The following is an 11,794-nucleotide window of genomic DNA, read 5'->3' on the forward strand; positions in this document are numbered from 1 at the left end:
CCCCCCCAAAACAAAACAACCAGATTTGTAGCTTGATTGACTCAGTACTTCTCAGAAGAAAATGGGGGTGGGAGGAAAGAAGGACAGAAGAGCAGAAAGGAAGGTTAAACAGACTAGGGGTGGTGAAGTATACTTGATAGGAGCTAATGCATCAAAACTAATAAATTCATAAAACAAAGCATATTCTACTTTCAAATTCAGCCATGAGGAACTACAAAGTGCATCTTTAAAGCCATAGTGTTTTGTCACACTGGGAGAAAGTGAGTTTTCTAGGCTCAAGAGTTTTAACAGATACAATACTTTGAAAATTACTGATATTTTTAGCTGTTCAGTATTTGTTTTCTGAGGAATAATAACCCCAACTGTTTGTATTTATTTAGTATTTGAAGGAGGCATGAAAAGGCTGCACGAAAGAGAATTTGGTTTTGTATTCCTTTACAGAAAATCTGTCCAGTTGGAACCTCACTCCAAGCCCCTGCACAACCACACAGAGACACAGAGGTCCCTCCTCCCCTGCAGTAGCAGCAGCATTACCAGTGGCCCTCTCCCCTCCAGCCACAGGATGCTCCAACCTGCAGCCCCCAGCTTCTACCTGCCTGTCTGTTAGGTATCCAAGGCTGTGTTGGTGCAAGGGAAGGTCTGGAATTCGGGTGAGCAGCAAGCATGCCCCATGGTTTCATTTTGCCCAAAGGTCATAGTCATTACCTGAGAGACCTTGCCTCTGGTGTGGGAGTAGCTGGACCATAAGTGCTTTATGGTCAGCCAGACAAAATAACTATTAGGCTTGTTTAATGTGTTTTCATTCCCAGGTATGATATCTTAAAGCCTAAGCAGAGCTCTAGAAGCTCATTTAATTTTAATGTATTTTATCCCTCTAACCAGAACATTTTTTTCTTCAATTCCCTTTAGCCAAAATCTAATCCAGCAAACAAGAACAGCAACAAAATGTCATTACAAATTATTTTTACAATTCTGCTGTTACTCTAATTTATGATGGCATCAAGTTTTTCTAATTTTATTTGTTGATTGTCCTTTTAGGAAAAAGAAAAAATCTTCAAATTTGCAACAATTGCCAGCAACACCTATGTAAATATTCAGGAGTAAAGAGACAATTTCAACCACCATTTAAACAGGATAAAATACCTGCTCAGATACACAGAGTAATGAACTCACGTCTGTTTACCAATGGTTTACAAAAAAAAATACTACAATGCTCCACAAGACCATTACAATGTGTAGCCGGAATTTAGAGTGGAAGAAACAGTTTCTGGCAAGGTCATAAAAGGAATCAATGCTGGAAATATAGTCTTTCATCAGAGAACTATACAGATAATCACCAGGCAACAAACAATATGTTGGCAATGACAATTTTTTCTTTCCTTAAGAGATACAAGCATATCTACATTTGCAAATGTTGTAGTGCAAGAACAAAGGGTCTATGGAGGTAAATAGCTCATGCTGTGGACTCTGTGCCCACTGATTTCCATGTGTAAAGTGGCAGCCACATTATTCCCTGGATTGCTCATTCCAGGCATGCACAGGGACAGTCTCACACACACCTCCAGCAGGTCCCCTCCTGCTTGCTCTCTCACACAGCCCCACATGCCACCCACGGTACACTGAACAGTTTCTGGGCTCAGGGTGATGGGGTTCACCAGGCTGGCACTAAGCTCCTGCCAGCCCCAGTGCGACTACCAGACTGGAAGCATCTCTCCTAAGGCTAAAACACAAACATTTAATTAAAAGGAAGACTAAATATTCCAATTGCTGGAGAGCATCTACTAGAGGTATACATGCAGGTTAGGGGCTTTGCTGGCCTTGGTTTCTGTTATTCTCTGTATCTCTACACAACTGCAATTAAAATAATTGTATTTGCTTCAATTTCAGATCCAGAAGTAGTACAGAAAGAAAAAACCCAACACACCAGATATGATACTTGTCATTGAGATACAAATTTTGGTTCAAAACCAGATGTTGATAAATAGCAAATATTTAATTGCCTGAGGGCAACTGCTTTCAAATTTTACCCCACAGAAAAAGTTATTTTAAATACAGTCTGGAACATACAGTAAGAAAGAGTAGAATGGAAAGCCATAGAAAGCTCTAGGAACAAGCTGCTTCTGTTAAGGGCAACACCATGCAGCAAAAACTACCCCTTGATGACATGCAACACTTCCTGGAAAATGCTCTTCTAAAGTGTAACTGTTGAAGGCCTTGCATTATTTCGCTATTACAGATGCCATTTTGTCAGCTTTTGAATTCTTCCAGCTTTATGCTTCTATTCAGCTCAGCTACACCACAGACAATAGGGTTTTCCAGCCTTTCTAGTCCTCAGCTTCTGGTTCCCTCCAGTTAACTTTCCAAGTAAAAAACAAACAAACAAAATCTCCCATAGTTACTTCGGAATTTAAAGATATTTAATTTGTGTGATGGCAAAAAACCATGAAGAGCAATGCTGGGCCCATTGCTAAAATAAATGCACAACACTTGCAATGAATTGCTGATAAAGAGCAACCCATTTCAATTAAACAAAATCTGGTAATCACTTTTTGGTGACCTTATCAACAAGTCTCTTTATATCAAATAGAAAATCTTTGCTTTGAAAGATTGAGGGAAATGATTAATAAAATAATCTGGAGCTTGAATTTCTTTATTAAGAAATTCCTTTTATTTTATCAGGGCTAAAAAAAATCAAAGTTGAGGTCCTATTTCAGAGAAGTCTTTTTTTAATATATTTTTAAAATTAAATTAAAATAATGCTTATCAAAATTTAACTTCAAGTGGTTTTCAGGAATTGTCTCTGTTCTTCCTCAAGCCTCCAGTGGCAGTTCCTAACTATTCAAGTTCAGTGAATAAGTTATATAAACAGTGCCAGATAGTTTCCTGACGAATATAAATATTTTACCTTCAGATAGCTTCTTTTCTCTCTAACCAGGTATATCAAGGTCATTTTATTCTGCATTTGTTTGTAAACCATTCATTATTAGTCACACGGGAGGAGTATTGGTAAGGTAATAGTACAGGCTTTCCAGCAGAGGGGAAAAAAATAATCCCATAAAGCATCTTAAGCACTCGAGGGTTTCTCCTTTGTTTATTCCCTAAGTGAAAACATCAGGTTAGACTATACTTGTTTGCTTTAACTCAGATGAACACCAAGGCTCTAGGAATGCTCTTGTGAAAAGCAATTCCTTTGCAGTCACCCTGTGCCCTCTGAAAGTTGAAACATGAGAGAAGAAGGGGGACAGAAGGCCAGGGGATACACATAACTTCTCTTTCAGATTCTGATTAAACTCAGCTTCTCCAGGAAAACACAGAAGAGGGCATTTATTTGCCATGCAAAATAGAAGGGTAATAGAATTGTGTTTTCTAGAGCCTCTACCATCACCTGGAAAAGTAAATCCACATTTTTGGTGAAATAAAAGAGACATGTCCCATTTCATACCGATAAATCAGTTTTCCTATAAATATCCTTAATTAGGCTATTTTTTTGTTTCATAAGCAGACACCCTGAACATGAGGTACCATGTTCTCCAACATTCACACATCCCAAAGCAACTCAGTAGCTCTTCATGTTCAATATGGACCATCTTTAAATACTTGTTTATGGATACATGGATTTATTACTCACATGGGTACATCAGAGATTATTTTTAAACCTTCATAGAATAAAAAGCTAAAAAGCAACTGGACAGATTATTTAGAGAACAGCAAGAAAACCTGAAGAAATTGTAGGCTGTTTTTTACTGCTAGTCTAATGCTGGCTTTTAACTGCTAAGCAGCAGGAGGGCAGATTCTGTTTGTGTGCCAAAAGCCAACTGTCCTGCTTAGTCCTGCAACCTACAGAACCATAGACTTTGCACAGTACAAAGCCTTGGGATGAAGCATCGTGTTCCTTTCCAGCTAAAAATAATATTAATAAACAACCGAGACCCAAGCTTCCAGTTATGGTTTGTTTAAACTCAAATGCTTGTCAGTGGATGGAAATTTCTACCTGCTTTTGAACCTGCTATTCAGCTTCCCAAAGGGAGGTTCAGCAACTCCAGTATTTATTGCCCTGAAGGCAGAGAGGCCCCTAGATGCCTTTTGTACCTTCCAATTAAGTTACATGCTGTGCTCCCCACATATATGCAAGGAAATCAGTTAAAACCATCTCTTCCCTTTGCTGCTTTCATGTTGCTCTCTGAGCAGACATCATGCAGAGAAGGCCATATGTTGGCTCTTCTTCACTAAACTCACTTAAATGCTACCAGTCCTTTCTTAAAATATGCTGAACAAAGATAGGGCAGAGGACATTTGGAAATGCCTGATGGCAAAGTGGGAGTGTTTAATCCCGCTCTGCTTCGCACTGGGGGGGTGTTCGTGATACTGATGTCATTCCAAATTACAGATTTCTTTAAGGACAGTTTGTTGAAGGGGGAAGGTCACGTTTTCCTTCCCTTTGCAGTGATGAGATACGTAGACTCTGAAATATAGCAGCAGAACAGAAGACAGGCAGAGGCAATGAACACGGAAATATGTAGATATTTTGCTTTTCAAAAGGTGATCTGACCTTTGAATAAAATTTCTCTTGTAACATTTTTCAGCTGTAGCTTGTAGCCACTGATGATGAGCCTGACTTACCCATTTTGGATAAAGAGAATCAGAATATTTATGTGTATTTGCATGTATTGTATGAAAACAACTAAAACAATCTGAAAGTATTGTTTTTCTTCTCCTAACGAGAGAAACTAAGCCCTAGTGAACATAAATAATGACGGACTTGATGGGCTAGTGGCTTGGGTTTCTTAAAAATCACAATTCCACTAATAAGCGGAAATGAACTTTGAAGAAAATAATTTCCTTCCAAAATGATACTGACAATTTGTGGTTTTGAGGGAGAAAAAGGAAAAGCAAAACATAATAATTATGAGTACCATTATGACACAATGTGACCCAACACATCATAAGTTACATAATCAAGAAATGAAGTTATGAGTCAGGGATTGTGTTTGACACAAGCAATCAATCAGTTGTGCCCTGCAAGTAACATATTAGCAAAGCAAACATTCTGGTAAAGATGGGATTTACGTTTACCGAGAAACAGTTGCAGCAAAACAGCTACCTGTTTTGTTGTGATTTGAACTTGACAGCCACCTGCCAGGTAAAATGAAAGGAGATTACCTTTTGGCAACTGCCCTCTCCATTTCCTAAACTAAATGACCTTCAACCAGAGCAGCAGTGAAAATCACAGCAGTCTAATCTTAAATGTGAACCCTGTGGTGAAAGAGCAGTGGTTCATATTAAAAGTGGAATACATAAATGCTTTGCATCATCATCAGATTAAATGAAAAATGCCACTGTGTTCAAAAAGAGCAGCTATTACACAAAGACATGTAATAGAAAAAGGCTTAACAGTCGCATAGAGACAGGCTAATGGGCTTCCCCATTTCTTTCAGATTCATGAAGATATTGTTTCCCTTGTTCACCTTGTCAATACAGATAATTTTCTATAGATTATTTTTTCATCTTCCCTAATTAAAAAAAAATAAAATGCATGCATTGACTGCTACTTTAAAGAAAAAGTAATCACTTTGTGTTTTAGCTTTGCATCCCCCTCCAACAATCACCTGTACCTCTCCCATGATGAACATCATACAAGTCAAAATAATTGCTATGACATCCTTCTTCCAGTTCTCGAGTGCCAGCTGCAGAAAGCAGTCACTCAGTTTTACCTGCTTGCAAATTAGGGCTTTCACTTGCCATCCTGCTTTCATCAGTTGTTTCAGGGCAATTGGAATTTTTTATTATCTCTTCAACCTGGAAAACAGGAGAGCTCTCTATTTTACCTTTGGGGCACCTACACCCTTCACAATTACTGGAAAGTTTTACAGTCAGCTGGAAGTGGCTTCTCATTTTACAAAAGGCAGTGGTTAATTATGTTTGTAGCAGTAACTGCAAAAAGCTCCCACATTAAGTGTTTGTGGAGACCAAGCCTCTGTTATTTTCCCTCCACAACCACTGTTACAAAGACTGGTGATGCCCTACCCTCTCCCAAACCATAGGGATCTTTTCTGTAGAACAGCCTGAAGTAGCAGGCCTGATCCTAGCTGGCCAAGCAGAAGTCTTGATCCTATAGCTGCCCTGAGGAGCTAGCAGAGAAGCCACCTGCAACATTGCTTTAACTAGAATGGTTGATTCTTTTTCCAAGTTAAATAATCCCTGTACTTTTGGGGAATTCGGGCTTGAAAGGCAGAACAGAAAGCAGTGCTGGGCTCTGTGCTGCATCCCAAAACATCTCAGCAAGCCAGCATGGAGCAGGTTGTCTCCTCTCTGCCCTCCCCCCTCAGATGTATGCCTGTCTGCATCCATCTCCTGCCTACAAAAACACTTGGCAAGGAAAGTGCTCATCCTCTGCACCAGGGGAACAAACGCCCTTGTCCTTGGGTGTCCCTCCAAACACACTGACGTCCCATCTTTAAGTCAGAGCATGAGCAGCAGTGGGTACAGGGTAGAATTTACTAAAAGTAAGAGAAACACAGGGCTGCCTTCTGCTCTCTACTCTGCTGAAAACCAATAAAAGAATTTTTAAAATGGAAGAGGGATTATTCCATAGCTTAACTTGAAATAACACATTAATGACCATACAAAGACTGAACAGAGAATGTGGCAAATAATAAAATGCTAATGATACCACTGAAAGATGTACAGAGCCAGGATGCCTCTTTAGTGAGTGGTTTAGTGATAGACACATTGACAGAAGTGATACTAAGGGAAGATTGATGGTGTCTTTCTAATGTGATTTTAAATGCCTGAATTTTTTGTAGAAGTTTTCTCTCTCTGCTCTAGGAAATACAATCTTTGTTATTTTTGTACAACGTAATTTCCTCTAAGTCCCTTAGCACAGAAGACAAAATTTTATTGAAGTCAAGCACAGCCCAGCATGGGACACCACTGGAAATTAAAGCATGCTGAGGATCTTCCAGCACTGATTGCATTGCTGGGGAAATACCATTGCACAAAATGAGCTGGTGGGCATTGGGAAGCTGCTTGCATTTCCTGCTCCCCTCCACCACTTCGATGGGCTAGTGGCTTGGGGTTCTTAAAAATCACAATTCCACTAATAAGCGGAAATGAACTTTGAAGAAAATAATTTCCTTCCAAAATGATACTGACAATTTGTGGTTTTGAGGGAGAAAAAGGAAAAGCAAAACATAATAATTATGAGTACCATTATGACACAATGTGACCCAACACATCATAAGTTACATAATCAAGAAATGAAGTTATGAGTCAGGGATTGTGTTTGACACAAGCAATCAATCAGTTGTGCCCTGCAAGTAACATATTAGCAAAGCAAACATTCTGGTAAAGATGGGATTTACGTTTACCGAGAAACAGTTGCAGCAAAACAGCTACCTGTTTTGTTGTGATTTGAACTTGACAGCCACCTGCCAGGTAAAATGAAAGGAGATTACCTTTTGGCAACTGCCCTCTCCATTTCCTAAACTAAATGACCTTCAACCAGAGCAGCAGTGAAAATCACAGCAGTCTAATCTTAAATGTGAACCCTGTGGTGAAAGAGCAGTGGTTCATATTAAAAGTGGAATACATAAATGCTTTGCATCATCATCAGATTAAATGAAAAATGCCACTGTGTTCAAAAAGAGCAGCTATTACACAAAGACATGTAATAGAAAAAGGCTTAACAGTCGCATAGAGACAGGCTAATGGGCTTCCCCATTTCTTTCAGATTCATGAAGATATTGTTTCCCTTGTTCACCTTGTCAATACAGATAATTTTCTATAGATTATTTTTTCATCTTCCCTAATTAAAAAAAAATAAAATGCATGCATTGACTGCTACTTTAAAGAAAAAGTAATCACTTTGTGTTTTAGCTTTGCATCCCCCTCCAACAATCACCTGTACCTCTCCCATGATGAACATCATACAAGTCAAAATAATTGCTATGACATCCTTCTTCCAGTTCTCGAGTGCCAGCTGCAGAAAGCAGTCACTCAGTTTTACCTGCTTGCAAATTAGGGCTTTCACTTGCCATCCTGCTTTCATCAGTTGTTTCAGGGCAATTGGAATTTTTTATTATCTCTTCAACCTGGAAAACAGGAGAGCTCTCTATTTTACCTTTGGGGCACCTACACCCTTCACAATTACTGGAAAGTTTTACAGTCAGCTGGAAGTGGCTTCTCATTTTACAAAAGGCAGTGGTTAATTATGTTTGTAGCAGTAACTGCAAAAAGCTCCCACATTAAGTGTTTGTGGAGACCAAGCCTCTGTTATTTTCCCTCCACAACCACTGTTACAAAGACTGGTGATGCCCTACCCTCTCCCAAACCATAGGGATCTTTTCTGTAGAACAGCCTGAAGTAGCAGGCCTGATCCTAGCTGGCCAAGCAGAAGTCTTGATCCTATAGCTGCCCTGAGGAGCTAGCAGAGAAGCCACCTGCAACATTGCTTTAACTAGAATGGTTGATTCTTTTTCCAAGTTAAATAATCCCTGTACTTTTGGGGAATTCGGGCTTGAAAGGCAGAACAGAAAGCAGTGCTGGGCTCTGTGCTGCATCCCAAAACATCTCAGCAAGCCAGCATGGAGCAGGTTGTCTCCTCTCTGCCCTCCCCCCTCAGATGTATGCCTGTCTGCATCCATCTCCTGCCTACAAAAACACTTGGCAAGGAAAGTGCTCATCCTCTGCACCAGGGGAACAAACGCCCTTGTCCTTGGGTGTCCCTCCAAACACACTGACGTCCCATCTTTAAGTCAGAGCATGAGCAGCAGTGGGTACAGGGTAGAATTTACTAAAAGTAAGAGAAACACAGGGCTGCCTTCTGCTCTCTACTCTGCTGAAAACCAATAAAAGAATTTTTAAAATGGAAGAGGGATTATTCCATAGCTTAACTTGAAATAACACATTAATGACCATACAAAGACTGAACAGAGAATGTGGCAAATAATAAAATGCTAATGATACCACTGAAAGATGTACAGAGCCAGGATGCCTCTTTAGTGAGTGGTTTAGTGATAGACACATTGACAGAAGTGATACTAAGGGAAGATTGATGGTGTCTTTCTAATGTGATTTTAAATGCCTGAATTTTTTGTAGAAGTTTTCTCTCTCTGCTCTAGGAAATACAATCTTTGTTATTTTTGTACAACGTAATTTCCTCTAAGTCCCTTAGCACAGAAGACAAAATTTTATTGAAGTCAAGCACAGCCCAGCATGGGACACCACTGGAAATTAAAGCATGCTGAGGATCTTCCAGCACTGATTGCATTGCTGGGGAAATACCATTGCACAAAATGAGCTGGTGGGCATTGGGAAGCTGCTTGCATTTCCTGCTCCCCTCCACCACTTCCCAAAAAGGTCAGTCACAATTCTGTGCTAAGGCAGGTTTGAAATGGAATGAAAATTCCCACAGTGTCAAAGCAGCACTTGTGAACACAATAACAGGAGGGAAAGCTCTAGCGCAGCGCCCCTCAGAGCACACCTGTAGATTGCTGTGAGCCCGTGTCTATCAAGCTACTTCCAACAGTACAAAACCAATGCCCTGTTTCAATTTTGCACCACAAGCAACTGAGAGTACAGCTACTTATCATTGCACCATCAGGCATTTCTTACTTTATAGCATAACATCTTCTACTTGGCACCTGATCTGATGCCATGCTGATTATACACTTGAGGTGAAAGCTCCTTCTGTGAGATTGCTGATTTCTTCAGTACAGGTCACTACATCATGGTCAGCCAGCACATTACTTTCTAGTCCACCAGATACACAAGCTATCTGGCATTCAGAGCAGACCTTGCCCAGGTGCTGCTGAGTCCTTGGAGGAATTCAAGTTTGAATACAGTCATAGAGAAGAATCAAATTGCAGAAAAAGGTGGCAGTAATTCCTTGCTCAGTACCTCTGGTAGAACACTAGAGTTGCAGCCTTTTGCTTGGAAAATGGTGAAGCAGCAAGGGAGGCTCAGTGTGAAAAGGAAGAAAAAGCCAGACAAAAGTTATTCTGAATATTTCAGTACCTACTGCTACCCTGCTTGCCCATGGGGCTATGGATGGTTACATAGGCTCAAGGCTCTGCTCCTCTACAGCAGGCCCCACCTCTCCAGACCTGTCCTGCCACTTGAGGTGATGCCCATCAGATCACCTGAGTAAGACGATTTCACCAATTTGTTTGACCCAGACTGAAGTGAGACAGGAATTTTGGTCTCTCTCAGACCCAGTTGCATTAAAAACAGCCATGTGGTGTCAGCCAAAAATCCTTTAGCCACACATAATCACAGCACTACAGGACTCACTTTGCACCAAGTCACGTGACTACTTTACTTGTAGGACAAAAAAGGAATGCAAAAAACCTTTAATTCCACATACAGCTTCCCTGAGAAAATTACCTCCTAGTACTTTATTTTCTTTGAAAGGAAATACACAAATTTTTCTTCATTACAAAACACTAAATCTATGTATTCTCTCAGCTTCAGTTGAACTCTCTGGTGCAACAACAGAGGACGTTCAGTAATTAAAATATGTGACTTGTATAAATACATAATGAAACAATTGGCAAAACACTACCAAAAATATCTCTACTGATAGAATAAAGAATTTGAAGTCCCTTTAATAAAGCTAAACATTTGGTTTCTGCAGAGCAGAAAGCTCCTAAGAGGCTTAACAGCATCAGAAGAGAATAAACTACTGTTAAATTAATTAACTTAAAAAAGTTAATCTTGCAACAGTAATTTATATTTTTCTGACTGAAAGGTGTTACCATGATTCACTTTCATTCCCAACTCCATTTCAGTATAATGGAGTTCAGATGTGCCAAAGAGACTGTTGATTTATCAAGCTGTAAATTGCACATTCTTCATTTTTACAGACCAGTCACTTAAAATCTTTGCTACAATGGTCTGTGCTGGGAACGAGCTTCATTATTTCTCTTTTTGGGAAAGAAGAAACCATATGGCAAAACTACACACAAGCCTACCATAATTGTTCCAAAAAGCACAGGGGACTTTTCTCTTGTGATCTCTTTAGTTTTTTAGTAATTGCAGAAGAGCTGTCAAATCCACTTTTTCAATGCTGTTGCTGAAAACATCACTTTTCCAAGGATACTTCAGCCAAGCAGTGATTTTGGCTTGAAATTTTTTGGCCTACAAAGCCAAAAACCTAACAAATGTCAATGTTTCCAGTTTTCACTGTCAGAAATCATAGCTAGTGATCATGGACTTTGTCATATTTCAAAGCCTGACATATCATTACAAGATGGATATTCCAACTTGGTGTGTGGTAGCAAGCTTCAAAGAGGGGAAATATTTCTTGTACTGCTAGATTAACTGCTGCTTCTCATTTTCAGATCAGCTAGAATAAATATCTAGTTTGTCCACAGCATGAATTGAAATAATAAATTAAAAAGCTTCCTATTTGCTACCTGTATAGACTCAAATTTATCCGCTTTAAACAAAATTCTCAGGCTATCCGCAACAGATTTTAAGGGACACCAGAAGATATTTCACAAATATCATGTTACTTTTCAGAGAGGAATGACAGATCTTTAGTAGAATAATCAGTTGAGGCTCAACTTAGAAAAATCATCAGCAGACAAAAGCTGTTCCTGCCACCCAACAGACATGCTGCTTCTGAGCCCTGTCACGTACATCTTTGGTAAATCTCTCATGCCACTGCCCAGCACATCCACATGCCATGATAAACATTTTTTCCCCAAATGTCTGCTCTGCATGAAGTGTCAGCAGAACTTCTAGTGCTTTGTTCACTATCCAGATGTTAACAAGGATCAAAAAAACCTCTTTC

Source organism: Chaetura pelagica, unplaced genomic scaffold, assembly GCF_000747805.2.
Source record: "Chaetura pelagica isolate M959 unplaced genomic scaffold, ChaPel_1.0 scaffold21, whole genome shotgun sequence".
Classification (NCBI taxonomy): Eukaryota; Metazoa; Chordata; class Aves; order Apodiformes; family Apodidae; genus Chaetura; species Chaetura pelagica.